The sequence below is a fragment of the Atractosteus spatula genome, assembly GCF_055471065.1.
Source record: "Atractosteus spatula isolate fAtrSpa1 chromosome 10 unlocalized genomic scaffold, fAtrSpa1.hap1 SUPER_10_unloc_8, whole genome shotgun sequence".
Lineage (NCBI taxonomy): Eukaryota > Metazoa > Chordata > Actinopteri > Semionotiformes > Lepisosteidae > Atractosteus > Atractosteus spatula.
In genome coordinates, this window is record NW_028296628.1 from 742,621 (window position 1) to 761,981 (window position 19,361).

General features: G+C 54.9%; 5 non-coding genes across 5 annotated transcripts; all 5 read left to right on the forward strand.

The window, feature by feature from the left end:
* The first annotated feature begins 1,357 nt into the window (after nt 1-1,357).
* trnav-cac (transfer RNA valine (anticodon CAC)) lies at nt 1,358-1,430 on the forward strand. Its single transcript has one exon. It is a non-coding gene; the product is annotated as a tRNA-Val (tRNA).
* A 3,339-nt stretch (nt 1,431-4,769) lies between these two features.
* Nucleotides 4,770-4,842, forward strand: trnav-cac (transfer RNA valine (anticodon CAC)). The gene has a single exon. It is a non-coding gene; the product is annotated as a tRNA-Val (tRNA).
* Nucleotides 4,843-8,181: 3,339 nt separating this feature from the next.
* On the forward strand, nt 8,182-8,254 carry trnav-cac (transfer RNA valine (anticodon CAC)). The gene has a single exon. It is a non-coding gene; the product is annotated as a tRNA-Val (tRNA).
* A 3,287-nt stretch (nt 8,255-11,541) lies between these two features.
* Nucleotides 11,542-11,614, forward strand: trnav-cac (transfer RNA valine (anticodon CAC)). Its single transcript has one exon. It is a non-coding gene; the product is annotated as a tRNA-Val (tRNA).
* Nucleotides 11,615-16,744: 5,130 nt separating this feature from the next.
* On the forward strand, nt 16,745-16,817 carry trnaf-gaa (transfer RNA phenylalanine (anticodon GAA)). The gene has a single exon. It is a non-coding gene; the product is annotated as a tRNA-Phe (tRNA).
* Nucleotides 16,818-19,361: the final 2,544 nt, after the last annotated feature.

Sequence of the window (19,361 nt, forward strand, 5' to 3'; positions counted from 1 at the left end):
CTCCTGTACTTCACAGAGGTCTTGAGCGACCGGTCATTTGTTCCCAATGTATTTCCGGTGCCTTCATGCACTCTTGTACCAAACGCACGTTCCTTCTGTACGCGGAGCCGATCATTTGCAATTGGGCTGTGCCGACAGACCAGGACGAGCTCTGTCGGCTCAAAAGCAGCGCAGGACCTGCAACAACAACAGAAAGATTAGCATCCAGCGGGGGCCTCTTAGTGAGCCCAAGATCTCATCAAGAATCGGCTCCAGCAACAGGGCTGGGCGCATTGTTCCATTCTCCGACCACTCTCGGTGTAAACAAGTCCCTCCTGGTCTCTGCTTGAAATGCACTTTCCTGCGTTTGCTTTGGTGTAACTGGCTTCCCCTGCATGGGCGAATGTGAAGAAGATCCTTAGTAAGTCATTGAAGAAAACCGAGAAGAGGTCAGAGTGGCCTCTGTCGTTCATCAACGATCCAGTCAGGCAGTACTCCTCTGTAAAGCGCCGTTCGTTCACATCGATTGGCTTTTTTTTGCCTTCATTCGCGCAAGTAGTCAAAGCAGACGCCCCTATTCTGCCGTGACCCGGATTCGAACCGGGGTTGTTGCGGCCACAACGCAAAGTACTGACCACTATACGATCACGGCGAGTTACCGATACCCACGTGGCAGGCCGGAAAAGGCTGTGCTCTCTTCGTGTGATCTAATTCGGAAAAGTCCTGACGTTGCATTTCAACTGAGCCCCAGTATACATCGACCCTTCGACACTCTGAGTGACAACTCTCTTGCGCGTTTTCTCATATTTATGTAGTTTGCTTGCATGATGCCCGGAACAGCAGGGGTGTGTGCTCCCATATGGTCTAGCGGTTAGGATTTCTGGTTTTCACCCGGGCGGCCTGGGATCGACTCCCGGTATGGGAACCTGTCAGTTTTGCCTCCTGCTTTCCAAAAGATCAGCACCGTGTACGAAGGAGCCGCATTAAAACCACTCGAACGTGCAAATCGCGCGAGAAGAGGGGGCGCTTGTTTCCAACCGAAGACTTCTCGCGTGTGAGACGAGCTGATCATCCCTGCAGGAGGTGGGAGGGTTACTCTGGTAGACAGGGCTGACCTTCGGCAATAGGATTTATACTCTCCAAGATGATATTTGCACTTTCTGGAGAGGCGATTTTCTCCACTTCAGTAGCCCGATTTCGTCGATTGCGTGGAGAGGGCTGTAGAATGTGGCGCCGCCTTTCCTGCTCCGTCCATGACAGGCGTGCTGGTCTCTGGAGAGAGAGCACGGTCCATCAGCGCACTCCAATAAAGGCACTGGAAGCAGCTGAATCGCATTGGCGAAGCTCAGCGCTGGGCCGCTGGGCAGGGATTGCCACCGTTTCCGTAGTGTAGTGGTTATCACGTTCGCCTCACACGCGAAAGGTCCCCGGTTCGAAACCGGGCGGAAACAGACCGGCTTCCTTTGTCGGCACGCACAAAAGGGGATTGGGGATTCGCCTAGCGCAGTGATCGAACAGACCCACTCACCTCTTAGTGTGGCGGGATCTGCACAGTGCATGTCGCAGCGCATCCTGCTTTCACTTCAATGCGCGTCCTGATGTACCCCAGTCTCCCGCGTGACAGGTGCGGATAATCACCACTATACTAACGAGGAAGACATCGCTCTCTCCGACCCCCGGCATCGTGTCCCGACCCACCGTGCTGGAAGCCGACGCCTGCTGTGATTCCTTTACGGAGCAGAAATGACAACCGAGGAGCCGAGAGATCATTTCAGCATTTCGCGTCTGAACAGAAAACACAAACGACCAACTCGGAATGATTTGCCTTTGATGCTTTCAAAGCGTTCTTTGTGCATCGAACAGACCCACTCACCTCTTAGTGTGGCGGGATCTGCACAGTGCATGTCGCAGCGCTTCCTGCTTTCACTTCAATGTGCTTCCTGATGTCGAGTCGTGTGCCGTGCGGAGGCTCTGAAAGCGAGAGCAATGAAAAGGTGCACGGCGCTGTGAAAGAAAACAGAGAAGTGAAAGGCAGTCCTTTCTCTAAGGAGGTAAAAGAAAAGCTTTCTACTCCCCGTCAGGGAACCGAACCCTGGTCTCCCGCGTGACAGGCGGGGATACTTGCCACTATACTAACGAGGAAGACACCGCACTCTCCGATCCTCGGCATCGTGTCCCGACCCAGCGTGCTGGAAGGCGACGCGTGCTGTGATTCCTTTACGGAACAGAAATGACAACCGAGGAGCCGAGAGATCATGTCAGCATTTCGCGTCTGAACGGAAAACACAAACGACCAACTCGGAATGACTTGCTTTTGACGCTTTTCAAAGCGTTCTTTGTGCACGACGACTGCGCCGCCTAGCAGATACAGATGGGTTGTACAACTCTGAACTAGCAAATGGAAGAGGGCTAAGCCCCCTCTCTTTTAGCCCAGGTTCGATCTGTCTCCCAGAATCACCAGGGCGCACGCACACACACACACCCGTGCCGTTGAAGTGCTCTGCTTCATTTCTAAGGGCAACTCAACATTCACTCCTACCCCGAGAACAGAAAAGACAGCGTCCGCAGCAACAACAGCTCAGGTCTCTGCACAGGAGCTAAGCTGCCCCCATCTCCTCTGCTCTGCGGCTCCTGCGGAGTGGAGTCCTGCCTGGAGCCGTGTTTGCAGGCGGCGGCTCCCCGCGCTCTGTCTGTGCGTCCAAGAGCTCCTGGGAGGAAGAGAGAGCCCTCCCACTCGGGGGCTTTTCCACGGTCTGTGTGAGGAGGGGCGGGTGTGTCCAGTAGCTTATCGAGCGGAAGCCTGGGGCGGCGGAGAGCTGTGATCGTGCAGACCTTGAGGTGTCACCTCTTTGTCTGCTTTCCCGCCCCCCCTCCTCCCAAGCTCTGCTCCAGAGTAGCCCGGCAACCCCTCACACCTGCACGTGTCACAACCTAAGGTGTGGTCATGAGACACCCATGGGGTGCTGCTCTGTTCTTGCTAATTGTTTCCTGCCCCTCGCAGGCAGGAGTCCATGCGAGGAAGATGCGCTGGACAGAGCTCAGAGGGCACAGCTGGGTGGCTTTCCTTCTGAGTGACGTTCCTGCAACACTCTCCCGCTCCTCTTGGTGCGCTCATGCCGCAACACAGGAAGGCTGGAGCAGGTGGCTGTGGGCTCTGCGCACTGCCGAAATAGGTCAGTTGGGAGAGCGTTAGACTGAAGATCTAAAAGTCCCTGGTTTGATCCCGGGTTTCGGCATTTTGTTTCATCGCGCCCTTTGTTCCTCTCTCCAGCGCCCCCTGCCTAAAGTGACGCTTCCCTTTCTCAGCCCGAAACGCAAGCGAGACACCAGCAGCGGTCCTTGCAGGTTTCCGTAGTGTAGCGGCTATCTCGTTCGCCTCACACGCGAAAGGTCCCCGGTTCGAGACCGGGTGGAAACAGCCTCTTTTTGCACGCTCCTGTACTTCACAGAGGTCTTGAGCGACCGGTCATTTGTTCCCAATGTATTTCCGGTGCCTTCATGCACTCTTGTACCAAACGCACGTTCCTTCTGTACGCGGAGCCGATCATTTGCAATTGGGCTGTGCCGACAGACCAGGACGAGCTCTGTCGGCTCAAAAGCAGCGCAGGACCTGCAACAACAACAGAAAGATTAGCATCCAGCGGGGGCCTCTTAGTGAGCCCAAGATCTCATCAAGAATCGGCTCCAGCAACAGGGCTGGGCGCATTGTTCCATTCTCCGACCACTCTCGGTGTAAACAAGTCCCTCCTGGTCTCTGCTTGAAATGCACTTTCCTGCGTTTGCTTTGGTGTAACTGGCTTCCCCTGCATGGGCGAATGTGAAGAAGATCCTTAGTAAGTCATTGAAGAAAACCGAGAAGAGGTCAGAGTGGCCTCTGTCGTTCATCAACGATCCAGTCAGGCAGTACTCCTCTGTAAAGCGCCGTTCGTTCACATCGATTGGCTTTTTTTTGCCTTCATTCGCGCAAGTAGTCAAAGCAGACGCCCCTATTCTGCCGTGACCCGGATTCGAACCGGGGTTGTTGCGGCCACAACGCAAAGTACTGACCACTATACGATCACGGCGAGTTACCGATACCCACGTGGCAGGCTGGAAAAGGCTGTGCTCTCTTCGTGTGATCTAATTCGGAAAAGTCCTGACGTTGCATTTCAACTGAGCCCCAGTATACATCGACCCTTCGACACTCTGAGTGACAACTCTCTTGCGCGTTTTCTCATATTTATGTAGTTTGCTTGCATGATGCCCGGAACAGCAGGGGTGTGTGCTCCCATATGGTCTAGCGGTTAGGATTTCTGGTTTTCACCCGGGCGGCCTGGGATCGACTCCCGGTATGGGAACCTGTCAGTTTTGCCTCCTGCTTTCCAAAAGATCAGCACCGTGTACGAAGGAGCCGCATTAAAACCACTCGAACGTGCAAATCGCGCGAGAAGAGGGGGCGCTTGTTTCCAACCGAAGACTTCTCGCGTGTGAGACGAGCTGATCATCCCTGCAGGAGGTGGGAGGGTTACTCTGGTAGACAGGGCTGACCTTCGGCAATAGGATTTATACTCTCCAAGATGATATTTGCACTTTCTGGAGAGGCGATTTTCTCCACTTCAGTAGCCCGATTTCGTCGATTGCGTGGAGAGGGCTGTAGAATGTGGCGCCGCCTTTCCTGCTCCGTCCATGACAGGCGTGCTGGTCTCTGGAGAGAGAGCACGGTCCATCAGCGCACTCCAATAAAGGCACTGGAAGCAGCTGAATCGCATTGGCGAAGCTCAGCGCTGGGCCGCTGGGCAGGGATTGCCACCGTTTCCGTAGTGTAGTGGTTATCACGTTCGCCTCACACGCGAAAGGTCCCCGGTTCGAAACCGGGCGGAAACAGACCGGCTTCCTTTGTCGGCACGCACAAAAGGGGATTGGGGATTCGCCTAGCGCAGTGATCGAACAGACCCACTCACCTCTTAGTGTGGCGGGATCTGCACAGTGCATGTCGCAGCGCATCCTGCTTTCACTTCAATGCGCGTCCTGATGTACCCCAGTCTCCCGCGTGACAGGTGCGGATAATCACCACTATACTAACGAGGAAGACATCGCTCTCTCCGACCCCCGGCATCGTGTCCCGACCCACCGTGCTGGAAGCCGACGCCTGCTGTGATTCCTTTACGGAGCAGAAATGACAACCGAGGAGCCGAGAGATCATTTCAGCATTTCGCGTCTGAACAGAAAACACAAACGACCAACTCGGAATGATTTGCCTTTGATGCTTTCAAAGCGTTCTTTGTGCATCGAACAGACCCACTCACCTCTTAGTGTGGCGGGATCTGCACAGTGCATGTCGCAGCGCTTCCTGCTTTCACTTCAATGTGCTTCCTGATGTCGAGTCGTGTGCCGTGCGGAGGCTCTGAAAGCGAGAGCAATGAAAAGGTGCACGGCGCTGTGAAAGAAAACAGAGAAGTGAAAGGCAGTCCTTTCTCTAAGGAGGTAAAAGAAAAGCTTTCTACTCCCCGTCAGGGAATCGAACCCTGGTCTCCCGCGTGACAGGCGGGGATACTTGCCACTATACTAACGAGGAAGACACCGCACTCTCCGATCCTCGGCATCGTGTCCCGACCCAGCGTGCTGGAAGGCGACGCGTGCTGTGATTCCTTTACGGAACAGAAATGACAACCGAGGAGCCGAGAGATCATGTCAGCATTTCGCGTCTGAACGGAAAACACAAACGACCAACTCGGAATGACTTGCTTTTGACGCTTTTCAAAGCGTTCTTTGTGCACGACGACTGCGCCGCCTAGCAGATACAGATGGGTTGTACAACTCTGAACTAGCAAATGGAAGAGGGCTAAGCCCCCTCTCTTTTAGCCCAGGTTCGATCTGTCTCCCAGAATCACCAGGGCGCACGCACACACACACACCCGTGCCGTTGAAGTGCTCTGCTTCATTTCTAAGGGCAACTCAACATTCACTCCTACCCCGAGAACAGAAAAGACAGCGTCCGCAGCAACAACAGCTCAGGTCTCTGCACAGGAGCTAAGCTGCCCCCATCTCCTCTGCTCTGCGGCTCCTGCGGAGTGGAGTCCTGCCTGGAGCCGTGTTTGCAGGCGGCGGCTCCCCGCGCTCTGTCTGTGCGTCCAAGAGCTCCTGGGAGGAAGAGAGAGCCCTCCCACTCGGGGGCTTTTCCACGGTCTGTGTGAGGAGGGGCGGGTGTGTCCAGTAGCTTATCGAGCGGAAGCCTGGGGCGGCGGAGAGCTGTGATCGTGCAGACCTTGAGGTGTCACCTCTTTGTCTGCTTTCCCGCCCCCCCTCCTCCCAAGCTCTGCTCCAGAGTAGCCCGGCAACCCCTCACACCTGCACGTGTCACAACCTAAGGTGTGGTCATGAGACACCCATGGGGTGCTGCTCTGTTCTTGCTAATTGTTTCCTGCCCCTCGCAGGCAGGAGTCCATGCGAGGAAGATGCGCTGGACAGAGCTCAGAGGGCACAGCTGGGTGGCTTTCCTTCTGAGTGACGTTCCTGCAACACTCTCCCGCTCCTCTTGGTGCGCTCATGCCGCAACACAGGAAGGCTGGAGCAGGTGGCTGTGGGCTCTGCGCACTGCCGAAATAGGTCAGTTGGGAGAGCGTTAGACTGAAGATCTAAAAGTCCCTGGTTTGATCCCGGGTTTCGGCATTTTGTTTCATCGCGCCCTTTGTTCCTCTCTCCAGCGCCCCCTGCCTAAAGTGACGCTTCCCTTTCTCAGCCCGAAACGCAAGCGAGACACCAGCAGCGGTCCTTGCAGGTTTCCGTAGTGTAGCGGCTATCTCGTTCGCCTCACACGCGAAAGGTCCCCGGTTCGAGACCGGGTGGAAACAGCCTCTTTTTGCACGCTCCTGTACTTCACAGAGGTCTTGAGCGACCGGTCATTTGTTCCCAATGTATTTCCGGTGCCTTCATGCACTCTTGTACCAAACGCACGTTCCTTCTGTACGCGGAGCCGATCATTTGCAATTGGGCTGTGCCGACAGACCAGGACGAGCTCTGTCGGCTCAAAAGCAGCGCAGGACCTGCAACAACAACAGAAAGATTAGCATCCAGCGGGGGCCTCTTAGTGAGCCCAAGATCTCATCAAGAATCGGCTCCAGCAACAGGGCTGGGCGCATTGTTCCATTCTCCGACCACTCTCGGTGTAAACAAGTCCCTCCTGGTCTCTGCTTGAAATGCACTTTCCTGCGTTTGCTTTGGTGTAACTGGCTTCCCCTGCATGGGCGAATGTGAAGAAGATCCTTAGTAAGTCATTGAAGAAAACCGAGAAGAGGTCAGAGTGGCCTCTGTCGTTCATCAACGATCCAGTCAGGCAGTACTCCTCTGTAAAGCGCCGTTTGTTCACATCGATTGGCTTTTTTTTGCCTTCATTCGCGCAAGTAGTCAAAGCAGACGCCCCTATTCTGCCGTGACCCGGATTCGAACCGGGGTTGTTGCGGCCACAACGCAAAGTACTGACCACTATACGATCACGGCGAGTTACCGATACCCACGTGGCAGGCCGGAAAAGGCTGTGCTCTCTTCGTGTGATCTAATTCGGAAAAGTCCTGACGTTGCATTTCAACTGAGCCCCAGTATACATCGACCCTTCGACACTCTGAGTGACAACTCTCTTGCGCGTTTTCTCATATTTATGTAGTTTGCTTGCATGATGCCCGGAACAGCAGGGGTGTGTGCTCCCATATGGTCTAGCGGTTAGGATTTCTGGTTTTCACCCGGGCGGCCTGGGATCGACTCCCGGTATGGGAACCTGTCAGTTTTGCCTCCTGCTTTCCAAAAGATCAGCACCGTGTACGAAGGAGCCGCATTAAAACCACTCGAACGTGCAAATCGCGCGAGAAGAGGGGGCGCTTGTTTCCAACCGAAGACTTCTCGCGTGTGAGACGAGCTGATCATCCCTGCAGGAGGTGGGAGGGTTACTCTGGTAGACAGGGCTGACCTTCGGCAATAGGATTTATACTCTCCAAGATGATATTTGCACTTTCTGGAGAGGCGATTTTCTCCACTTCAGTAGCCCGATTTCGTCGATTGCGTGGAGAGGGCTGTAGAATGTGGCGCCGCCTTTCCTGCTCCGTCCATGACAGGCGTGCTGGTCTCTGGAGAGAGAGCACGGTCCATCAGCGCACTCCAATAAAGGCACTGGAAGCAGCTGAATCGCATTGGCGAAGCTCAGCGCTGGGCCGCTGGGCAGGGATTGCCACCGTTTCCGTAGTGTAGTGGTTATCACGTTCGCCTCACACGCGAAAGGTCCCCGGTTCGAAACCGGGTGGAAACAGACCGGCTTCCTTTGTCGGCACGCACAAAAGGGGATTGGGGATTCGCCTAGCGCAGTGATCGAACAGACCCACTCACCTCTTAGTGTGGCGGGATCTGCACAGTGCATGTCGCAGCGCATCCTGCTTTCACTTCAATGCGCGTCCTGATGTACCCCAGTCTCCCGCGTGACAGGTGCGGATAATCACCACTATACTAACGAGGAAGACATCGCTCTCTCCGACCCCCGGCATCGTGTCCCGACCCACCGTGCTGGAAGCCGACGCCTGCTGTGATTCCTTTACGGAGCAGAAATGACAAACGACCAACTCGGAATGATTTGCCTTTGATGCTTTCAAAGCGTTCTTTGTGCATCGAACAGACCCACTCACCTCTTAGTGTGGCGGGATCTGCACAGTGCATGTCGCAGCGCTTCCTGCTTTCACTTCAATGTGCTTCCTGATGTCGAGTCGTGTGCCGTGCGGAGGCTCTGAAAGCGAGAGCAATGAAAAGGTGCACGGCGCTGTGAAAGAAAACAGAGAAGTGAAAGGCAGTCCTTTCTCTAAGGAGGTAAAAGAAAAGCTTTCTACTCCCCGTCAGGGAATCGAACCCTGGTCTCCCGCGTGACAGGCGGGGATACTTGCCACTATACTAACGAGGAAGACACCGCACTCTCCGATCCTCGGCATCGTGTCCCGACCCAGCGTGCTGGAAGGCGACGCGTGCTGTGATTCCTTTACGGAACAGAAATGACAACCGAGGAGCCGAGAGATCATGTCAGCATTTCGCGTCTGAACGGAAAACACAAACGACCAACTCGGAATGACTTGCTTTTGACGCTTTTCAAAGCGTTCTTTGTGCACGACGACTGCGCCGCCTAGCAGATACAGATGGGTTGTACAACTCTGAACTAGCAAATGGAAGAGGGCTAAGCCCCCTCTCTTTTAGCCCAGGTTCGATCTGTCTCCCAGAATCACCAGGGCGCACGCACACACACACACCCGTGCCGTTGAAGTGCTCTGCTTCATTTCTAAGGGCAACTCAACATTCACTCCTACCCCGAGAACAGAAAAGACAGCGTCCGCAGCAACAACAGCTCAGGTCTCTGCACAGGAGCTAAGCTGCCCCCATCTCCTCTGCTCTGCGGCTCCTGCGGAGTGGAGTCCTGCCTGGAGCCGTGTTTGCAGGCGGCGGCTCCCCGCGCTCTGTCTGTGCGTCCAAGAGCTCCTGGGAGGAAGAGAGAGCCCTCCCACTCGGGGGCTTTTCCACGGTCTGTGTGAGGAGGGGCGGGTGTGTCCAGTAGCTTATCGAGCGGAAGCCTGGGGCGGCGGAGAGCTGTGATCGTGCAGACCTTGAGGTGTCACCTCTTTGTCTGCTTTCCCGCCCCCCCTCCTCCCAAGCTCTGCTCCAGAGTAGCCCGGCAACCCCTCACACCTGCACGTGTCACAACCTAAGGTGTGGTCATGAGACACCCATGGGGTGCTGCTCTGTTCTTGCTAATTGTTTCCTGCCCCTCGCAGGCAGGAGTCCATGCGAGGAAGATGCGCTGGACAGAGCTCAGAGGGCACAGCTGGGTGGCTTTCCTTCTGAGTGACGTTCCTGCAACACTCTCCCGCTCCTCTTGGTGCGCTCATGCCGCAACACAGGAAGGCTGGAGCAGGTGGCTGTGGGCTCTGCGCACTGCCGAAATAGGTCAGTTGGGAGAGCGTTAGACTGAAGATCTAAAAGTCCCTGGTTTGATCCCGGGTTTCGGCATTTTGTTTCATCGCGCCCTTTGTTCCTCTCTCCAGCGCCCCCTGCCTAAAGTGACGCTTCCCTTTCTCAGCCCGAAACGCAAGCGAGACACCAGCAGCGGTCCTTGCAGGTTTCCGTAGTGTAGCGGCTATCTCGTTCGCCTCACACGCGAAAGGTCCCCGGTTCGAGACCGGGTGGAAACAGCCTCTTTTTGCACGCTCCTGTACTTCACAGAGGTCTTGAGCGACCGGTCATTTGTTCCCAATGTATTTCCGGTGCCTTCATGCACTCTTGTACCAAACGCACGTTCCTTCTGTACGCGGAGCCGATCATTTGCAATTGGGCTGTGCCGACAGACCAGGACGAGCTCTGTCGGCTCAAAAGCAGCGCAGGACCTGCAACAACAACAGAAAGATTAGCATCCAGCGGGGGCCTCTTAGTGAGCCCAAGATCTCATCAAGAATCGGCTCCAGCAACAGGGCTGGGCGCATTGTTCCATTCTCCGACCACTCTCGGTGTAAACAAGTCCCTCCTGGTCTCTGCTTGAAATGCACTTTCCTGCGTTTGCTTTGGTGTAACTGGCTTCCCCTGCATGGGCGAATGTGAAGAAGATCCTTAGTAAGTCATTGAAGAAAACCGAGAAGAGGTCAGAGTGGCCTCTGTCGTTCATCAACGATCCAGTCAGGCAGTACTCCTCTGTAAAGCGCCGTTCGTTCACATCGATTGGCTTTTTTTTGCCTTCATTCGCGCAAGTAGTCAAAGCAGACGCCCCTATTCTGCCGTGACCCGGATTCGAACCGGGGTTGTTGCGGCCACAACGCAAAGTACTGACCACTATACAATCACGGCGAGTTACCGATACCCACGTGGCAGGGCGGAAAAGGCTGTGCTCTCTTCGTGTGATCTAATTCGGAAAAGTCCTGACGTTGCATTTCAACTGAGCCCCAGTATACATCGACCCTTCGACACTCTGAGTGACAACTCTCTTGCGCGTTTTCTCATATTTATGTAGTTTGCTTGCATGATGCCCGGAACAGCAGGGGTGTGTGCTCCCATATGGTCTAGCGGTTAGGATTTCTGGTTTTCACCCGGGCGGCCTGGGATCGACTCCCGGTATGGGAACCTGTCAGTTTTGCCTCCTGCTTTCCAAAAGATCAGCACCGTGTACGAAGGAGCCGCATTAAAACCACTCGAACGTGCAAATCGCGCGAGAAGAGGGGGCGCTTGTTTCCAACCGAAGACTTCTCGCGTGTGAGACGAGCTGATCATCCCTGCAGGAGGTGGGAGGGTTACTCTGGTAGACAGGGCTGACCTTCGGCAATAGGATTTATACTCTCCAAGATGATATTTGCACTTTCTGGAGAGGCGATTTTCTCCACTTCAGTAGCCCGATTTCGTCGATTGCGTGGAGAGGGCTGTAGAATGTGGCGCCGCCTTTCCTGCTCCGTCCATGACAGGCGTGCTGGTCTCTGGAGAGAGAGCACGGTCCATCAGCGCACTCCAATAAAGGCACTGGAAGCAGCTGAATCGCATTGGCGAAGCTCAGCGCTGGGCCGCTGGGCAGGGATTGCCACCGTTTCCGTAGTGTAGTGGTTATCACGTTCGCCTCACACGCGAAAGGTCCCCGGTTCGAAACCGGGCGGAAACAGACCGGCTTCCTTTGTCGGCACGCACAAAAGGGGATTGGGGATTCGCCTAGCGCAGTGATCGAACAGACCCACTCACCTCTTAGTGTGGCGGGATCTGCACAGTGCATGTCGCAGCGCATCCTGCTTTCACTTCAATGCGCGTCCTGATGTACCCCAGTCTCCCGCGTGACAGGTGCGGATAATCACCACTATACTAACGAGGAAGACATCGCTCTCTCCGACCCCCGGCATCGTGTCCCGACCCACCGTGCTGGAAGCCGACGCCTGCTGTGATTCCTTTACGGAGCAGAAATGACAACCGAGGAGCCGAGAGATCATTTCAGCATTTCGCGTCTGAACAGAAAACACAAACGACCAACTCGGAATGATTTGCCTTTGATGCTTTCAAAGCGTTCTTTGTGCATCGAACAGACCCACTCACCTCTTAGTGTGGCGGGATCTGCACAGTGCATGTCGCAGCGCTTCCTGCTTTCACTTCAATGTGCTTCCTGATGTCGAGTCGTGTGCCGTGCGGAGGCTCTGAAAGCGAGAGCAATGAAAAGGTGCACGGCGCTGTGAAAGAAAACAGAGAAGTGAAAGGCAGTCCTTTCTCTAAGGAGGTAAAAGAAAAGCTTTCTACTCCCCGTCAGGGAATCGAACCCTGGTCTCCCGCGTGACAGGCGGGGATACTTGCCACTATACTAACGAGGAAGACACCGCACTCTCCGATCCTCGGCATCGTGTCCCGACCCAGCGTGCTGGAAGGCGACGCGTGCTGTGATTCCTTTACGGAACAGAAATGACAACCGAGGAGCCGAGAGATCATGTCAGCATTTCGCGTCTGAACGGAAAACACAAACGACCAACTCGGAATGACTTGCTTTTGACGCTTTTCAAAGCGTTCTTTGTGCACGACGACTGCGCCGCCTAGCAGATACAGATGGGTTGTACAACTCTGAACTAGCAAATGGAAGAGGGCTAAGCCCCCTCTCTTTTAGCCCAGGTTCGATCTGTCTCCCAGAATCACCAGGGCGCACGCACACACACACACCCGTGCCGTTGAAGTGCTCTGCTTCATTTCTAAGGGCAACTCAACATTCACTCCTACCCCGAGAACAGAAAAGACAGCGTCCGCAGCAACAACAGCTCAGGTCTCTGCACAGGAGCTAAGCTGCCCCCATCTCCTCTGCTCTGCGGCTCCTGCGGAGTGGAGTCCTGCCTGGAGCCGTGTTTGCAGGCGGCGGCTCCCCGCGCTCTGTCTGTGCGTCCAAGAGCTCCTGGGAGGAAGAGAGAGCCCTCCCACTCGGGGGCTTTTCCACGGTCTGTGTGAGGAGGGGCGGGTGTGTCCAGTAGCTTATCGAGCGGAAGCCTGGGGCGGCGGAGAGCTGTGATCGTGCAGACCTTGAGGTGTCACCTCTTTGTCTGCTTTCCCGCCCCCCCTCCTCCCAAGCTCTGCTCCAGAGTAGCCCGGCAACCCCTCACACCTGCACGTGTCACAACCTAAGGTGTGGTCATGAGACACCCATGGGGTGCTGCTCTGTTCTTGCTAATTGTTTCCTGCCCCTCGCAGGCAGGAGTCCATGCGAGGAAGATGCGCTGGACAGAGCTCAGAGGGCACAGCTGGGTGGCTTTCCTTCTGAGTGACGTTCCTGCAACACTCTCCCGCTCCTCTTGGTGCGCTCATGCCGCAACACAGGAAGGCTGGAGCAGGTGGCTGTGGGCTCTGCGCACTGCCGAAATAGGTCAGTTGGGAGAGCGTTAGACTGAAGATCTAAAAGTCCCTGGTTTGATCCCGGGTTTCGGCATTTTGTTTCATCGCGCCCTTTGTTCCTCTCTCCAGCGCCCCCTGCCTAAAGTGACGCTTCCCTTTCTCAGCCCGAAACGCAAGCGAGACACCAGCAGCGGTCCTTGCAGGTTTCCGTAGTGTAGCGGCTATCTCGTTCGCCTCACACGCGAAAGGTCCCCGGTTCGAGACCGGGTGGAAACAGCCTCTTTTTGCACGCTCCTGTACTTCACAGAGGTCTTGAGCGACCGGTCATTTGTTCCCAATGTATTTCCGGTGCCTTCATGCACTCTTGTACCAAACGCACGTTCCTTCTGTACGCGGAGCCGATCATTTGCAATTGGGCTGTGCCGACAGACCAGGACGAGCTCTGTCGGCTCAAAAGCAGCGCAGGACCTGCAACAACAACAGAAAGATTAGCATCCAGCGGGGGCCTCTTAGTGAGCCCAAGATCTCATCAAGAATCGGCTCCAGCAACAGGGCTGGGCGCATTGTTCCATTCTCCGACCACTCTCGGTGTAAACAAGTCCCTCCTGGTCTCTGCTTGAAATGCACTTTCCTGCGTTTGCTTTGGTGTAACTGGCTTCCCCTGCATGGGCGAATGTGAAGAAGATCCTTAGTAAGTCATTGAAGAAAACCGAGAAGAGGTCAGAGTGGCCTCTGTCGTTCATCAACGATCCAGTCAGGCAGTACTCCTCTGTAAAGCGCCGTTCGTTCACATCGATTGGCTTTTTTTTGCCTTCATTCGCGCAAGTAGTCAAAGCAGACGCCCCTATTCTGCCGTGACCCGGATTCGAACCGGGGTTGTTGCGGCCACAACGCAAAGTACTGACCACTATACGATCACGGCGAGTTACCGATACCCACGTGGCAGGGCGGAAAAGGCTGTGCTCTCTTCGTGTGATCTAATTCGGAAAAGTCCTGACGTTGCATTTCAACTGAGCCCCAGTATACATCGACCCTTCGACACTCTGAGTGACAACTCTCTTGCGCGTTTTCTCATATTTATGTAGTTTGCTTGCATGATGCCCGGAACAGCAGGGGTGTGTGCTCCCATATGGTCTAGCGGTTAGGATTTCTGGTTTTCACCCGGGCGGCCTGGGATCGACTCCCGGTATGGGAACCTGTCAGTTTTGCCTCCTGCTTTCCAAAAGATCAGCACCGTGTACGAAGGAGCCGCATTAAAACCACTCGAACGTGCAAATCGCGCGAGAAGAGGGGGCGCTTGTTTCCAACCGAAGACTTCTCGCGTGTGAGACGAGCTGATCATCGCTGCAGGAGGTGGGAGGGTTACTCTGGTAGACAGGGCTGACCTTCGGCAATAGGATTTATACTCTCCAAGATGATATTTGCACTTTCTGGAGAGGCGATTTTCTCCACTTCAGTAGCCCGATTTCGTCGATTGCGTGGAGAGGGCTGTAGAATGTGGCGCCGCTTTTCCTGCTCCGTCCATGACAGGCGTGCTGGTCTCTGGAGAGAGAGCACGGTCCATCAGCGCACTCCAATAAAGGCACTGGAAGCAGCTGAATCGCATTGGCGAAGCTCAGCACTGGGCCGCTGGGAAGGGTTTGCTACCGTTTCCGTAGTGTAGTGGTTATCACGTTTGCCTCACACGCGAAAAGTCCCTGGTTCGAAACTGGGCGGAAACAGACCGGCTTCTTTTGTCGCCACGCACAAAAGGGGATTGGGGATTCGCCTAGCGCTGTGATCGCACAGACCCACTCACCTCTAAGTGTGGCGGGATCTGCACAGTGCATGTCGCAGCGCATCCTGCTTTCACTCCAATGCGCGTCCTGATGTACCCCAGTCTCCCGCGTGACAGGTGGGGATAATCACCACTATACTAACGAGGAAGACATCGCTCTCTCCGACCCCCGGCATCGTGTCCCGACCCACCGTGCTGGAAGCCGACGCGTGCTGTGATTTCTTTACGGAGCAGAAATGACAACCGAGGAGCCGAGAGATCATTTCAGCATTTCGCGTCTGAACAGAAAACACAAACGACCAACTCGGAATGACTTGCCTTTGACGCTTATCAAAGCGTTCTTTGTGCATCGAACAGACCCACTCACCTCTTAGTGTGGCTGGATCTGCACAGTGCATGTCGCAGCGCTTCCTGCTTTCACTTCAATGTGCTTTCTGATGTCGAGTCGTGTGCCGTGCGGAGGCTCTGAAAGCGAGAGCAATGAAAAGGTGCACGACGCTGTGAAAGAAAACAGAGAAGTGAAAGGCAGTCCTTTCTCTAAGGAGGTAAAAGAAAAGCTTTCTACTCCCCGTCGGGGAATCGAACCCCGGTCTCCCGCGTGACAGGCGGGGATACTTGCCACTATACTAACGAGGAAGACATCACACCCTTCGATCCCCGGCATCGTGTCCCGACCCAGCGTGCTGGAAGGCGACGCGTGCTGTGATTTCTTTACGGAGCAGAAATGACAACCGAGGAGCCGAGAGATCATTTCAGCATTTCGCGTCTGAACGGAAAACACAAACGACCAACTCGGAATGACTTGCTTTTGACGCTTTTCAAAGCGTTCTTTGTGCACGACGACTGCGCCGCCTAGCAGATACAAATGGGTTGTACAACTCTGAACTAGCAAATGGAAGAGGGCTAAGCCCCCTCTCTTTTAGCCCAGGTTCAATCTGTCTCCCAGAATCACCAGGGCGCACGCACACACACACACCCGTGCCGTTGAAGTGCTCTGCTTCATTTCTAAGGGCAACTCAACATTCACTCCTACCCCGAGAACAGAAAAGACAGCGTCCGCAGCAACAACAGCTCAGGTCTCTGCACAGGAACTAAGCTGCCCCCATCTCCTCTGCTCTGCGGCTCCTGCGGAGTGGAGTCCTGCCTGGAGCCATGTTTGCAGGCGGCGGCTCCCCGCGCTCTGTCTGTGCGTCGTGTCCAAGAGCTCCTGGGAGGAAGAGAGAGCCCTCCCACTCGGGGGCTTTTCCACGGTCTGTGTGAGGAGGGGCGGGTGTGTCCAGTAGCTTATCGAGCGGAAGCCTGGGGCGGCGGAGAGCTGTGATCGTGCAGACCTTGAGGTGTCACCTCTTTGTCTGCTTTCCCGCCCCCCCTCCGCCCAAGCTCTGCTCCAGAGTAGCCCGGCAACCCCTCACACCTGCACGTGTCACAACCTAAGGTGTGGTCATGAGACACCCATGGGGTGCTGTTCTGTTCTTGCTAATTGTTTCCTGCCCGTCGCAGGCAGGAGTCCATGCGAGGAAGATGCTCTGGACAGAGCTCAGAGGGCGCAGCTGGGTGGCTTTCCTTCTGAGTGACGTTCCTGCAACACTCTCCAGCTCCTCTTGGTGCGCTCATGCCGCAATACAGGAAGGCTGGAGCAGGTGGCTGTGGGCTCTGTGCACTGCCGAAATAGCTCAGTTGGGAGAGCGTTAGACTGAAGATCTAAAGGTCCCTGGTTCGATCCCGGGTTTCGGCATTTTGTTTCATCGCGCCCTTTGTTCCTCTCTCCAGCGCCCCCTGCCTAAAGTGACGCTTCCCTTTCTCAGCCCGAAACGCAAGCGAGACACCAGCAGCGGTTCCTGCAGGTTTCCGTAGTGTAGCGGCTATCACGTTCGCCTAACACGCGAAAGGTCCCCGGTTCGAGACCGGGCGGAAACAGCCTCTTGTTGCACGCTCCTGTACTTCACAGAGGTCTTGAGCGACCGGTCATTTGTTCCCAATGTATTTCCGGTGCCTTCATGCACTCTTGTACCAAACGCACGTTCCTTCTGTACGCAGAGCCGATCATTTGCAATTGGGCTGTGCCGACAGACCAGGACGAGCTCTGTCGGCTCAAAAGCAGCGCAGGACCTGCAAGAACAACAGAAAGATTAGCATCCAGTGAGCCCAAGATCTCATCAAGAATCGGCTCCAGCAACAGGGCTGGGCGCATTGTTCCATTCTCCGACCACTCTCGGTGTAAACAAGTCCCTCCTGGTCTCTGCTTGAAATGCACTTTCCTGCGTTTGCTTTGGTGTAACTGGCTTCCCCTGCATGGGCGAATGTGAAGAAGATCCTTAGTAAGTCGTTGAAGAAAACCGAGAAGAGGTCGGAGTGGCCTCTGTCGTTCATCAACGATCCAGTCAGGCAGTACTCCTCTGTAAAGCGCCGTTCGTTCACATCCATTGGCTTTTTTTTGCCTTCATTCGCGCAAGTAGTAAAAGCAGACGCCCCTATTCTGCCGTGACCCGGATTCGAACCGGGGTTGTTGCGGCCACAACGCAAAGTACTGACCACTATACGATCACGGCGAGTTACCGATACACACATGGTAGGGCGGAAAAGGCTGTGCTCTCTTCGTGTGACCTAATTCGGAAAAGTCCTGACGTTGCATTTCAACTGAGCCCCAGTATACATCGACCCTTCGACACTCTGAGTGACAACTCTCTTGCGTGTTTTCTCATATTTATGTAGTTTGCTTGCATGATGCCCGGAACAGCGGGGTTGTGTGCTCCCATATGGTCTAGCGGTTAGGATTCCTGGTTTTCACCCAGGCGGCCCGGGTTTGACTCCCGGTATGGGAACGTGTCAGTTTTGCCTCCTGCTTTCCAAAAGATCAGCACCGTGTACGAAGGAGCCGCATTAAAACCACTCGAACGTGCAAAACGCGCGAGAAGAGGGGGCGCTTGTTTCCAACCGAAGACTTCTCGCGTGTGAGACGAGCTGATCATCGCTGCAGGAGGTGGGAGGGTTACTCTGGTAGACAGGGCTGACCTTCGGCAATAGGATTTATACTCTCCAAGATGATATTTGCACTTTCTGGAGAGGCGATTTTCTCCACTTCAGTAGCCCGATTTCGTCGATTGCGTGGAGAGGGCTGTAGAATGTGGCGCCGCTTTTCCTGCTCCGTCCATGACAGGCGTGCTGGTCTCTGGAGAGAGAGCACGGTCCATCAGTGCACTCCAATAAAGGCACTGGAAGCAGCTGAATCGCATTGGCGAAGCTCAGCACTGGGCCGCTGGGAAGGGTTTGCTACCGTTTCCGTAGTGTAGTGGTTATCACGTTTGCCTCACACGCGAAAAGTCCCTGGTTCGAAACTGGGCGGAAACAGACCGGCTTCTTTTGTCGCCACGCACAAAAGGGGATTGGGGATTCGCCTAGCGCTGTGATCGCACAGACCCACTCACCTCTAAGTGTGGCGGGATCTGCACAGTGCATGTCGCAGCGCATCCTGCTTTCACTCCAATGCGCGTCCTGATGTACCCCAGTCTCCCGCGTGACAGGTGGGGATAATCACCACTATACTAACGAGGAAGACATCGCTCTCTCCGACCCCCGGCATCGTGTCCCGACCCACCGTGCTGGAAGCCGACGCGTGCTGTGATTTCTTTACGGAGCAGAAATGACAACCGAGGAGCCGAGAGATCATTTCAGCATTTCGCGTCTGAACAGAAAACACAAACGACCAACTCGGAATGACTTGCCTTTGACGCTTATCAAAGCGTTCTTTGTGCATCGAACAGACCCACTCACCTCTTAGTGTGGCTGGATCTGCACAGTGCATGTCGCAGCGCTTCCTGCTTTCACTTCAATGTGCTTTCTGATGTCGAGTCGTGTGCCGTGCGGAGGCTCTGAAAGCGACAGCAATGAAAAGGTGCACGACGCTGTGAAAGAAAACAGAGAAGTGAAAGGCAGTCCTTTCTCTAAGGAGGTAAAAGAAAAGCTTTCTACTCCCCGTCGGGGAATCGAACCCCGGTCTCCCGCGTGACAGGCGGGGATACTTGCCACTATACTAACGAGGAAGACATCACACCCTTCGATCCCCGGCATCGTGTCCCGACCCAGCGTGCTGGAAGGCGACGCGTGCTGTGATTTCTTTACGGAGCAGAAATGACAACCGAGGAGCCGAGAGATCATTTCAGCATTTCGCGTCTGAACGGAAAACACAAACGACCTACTCGGAATGACTTGCTTTTGACGCTTTTCAAAGCGTTCTTTGTGCACGACGACTGCGCCGCCTAGCAGATACAAATGGGTTGTA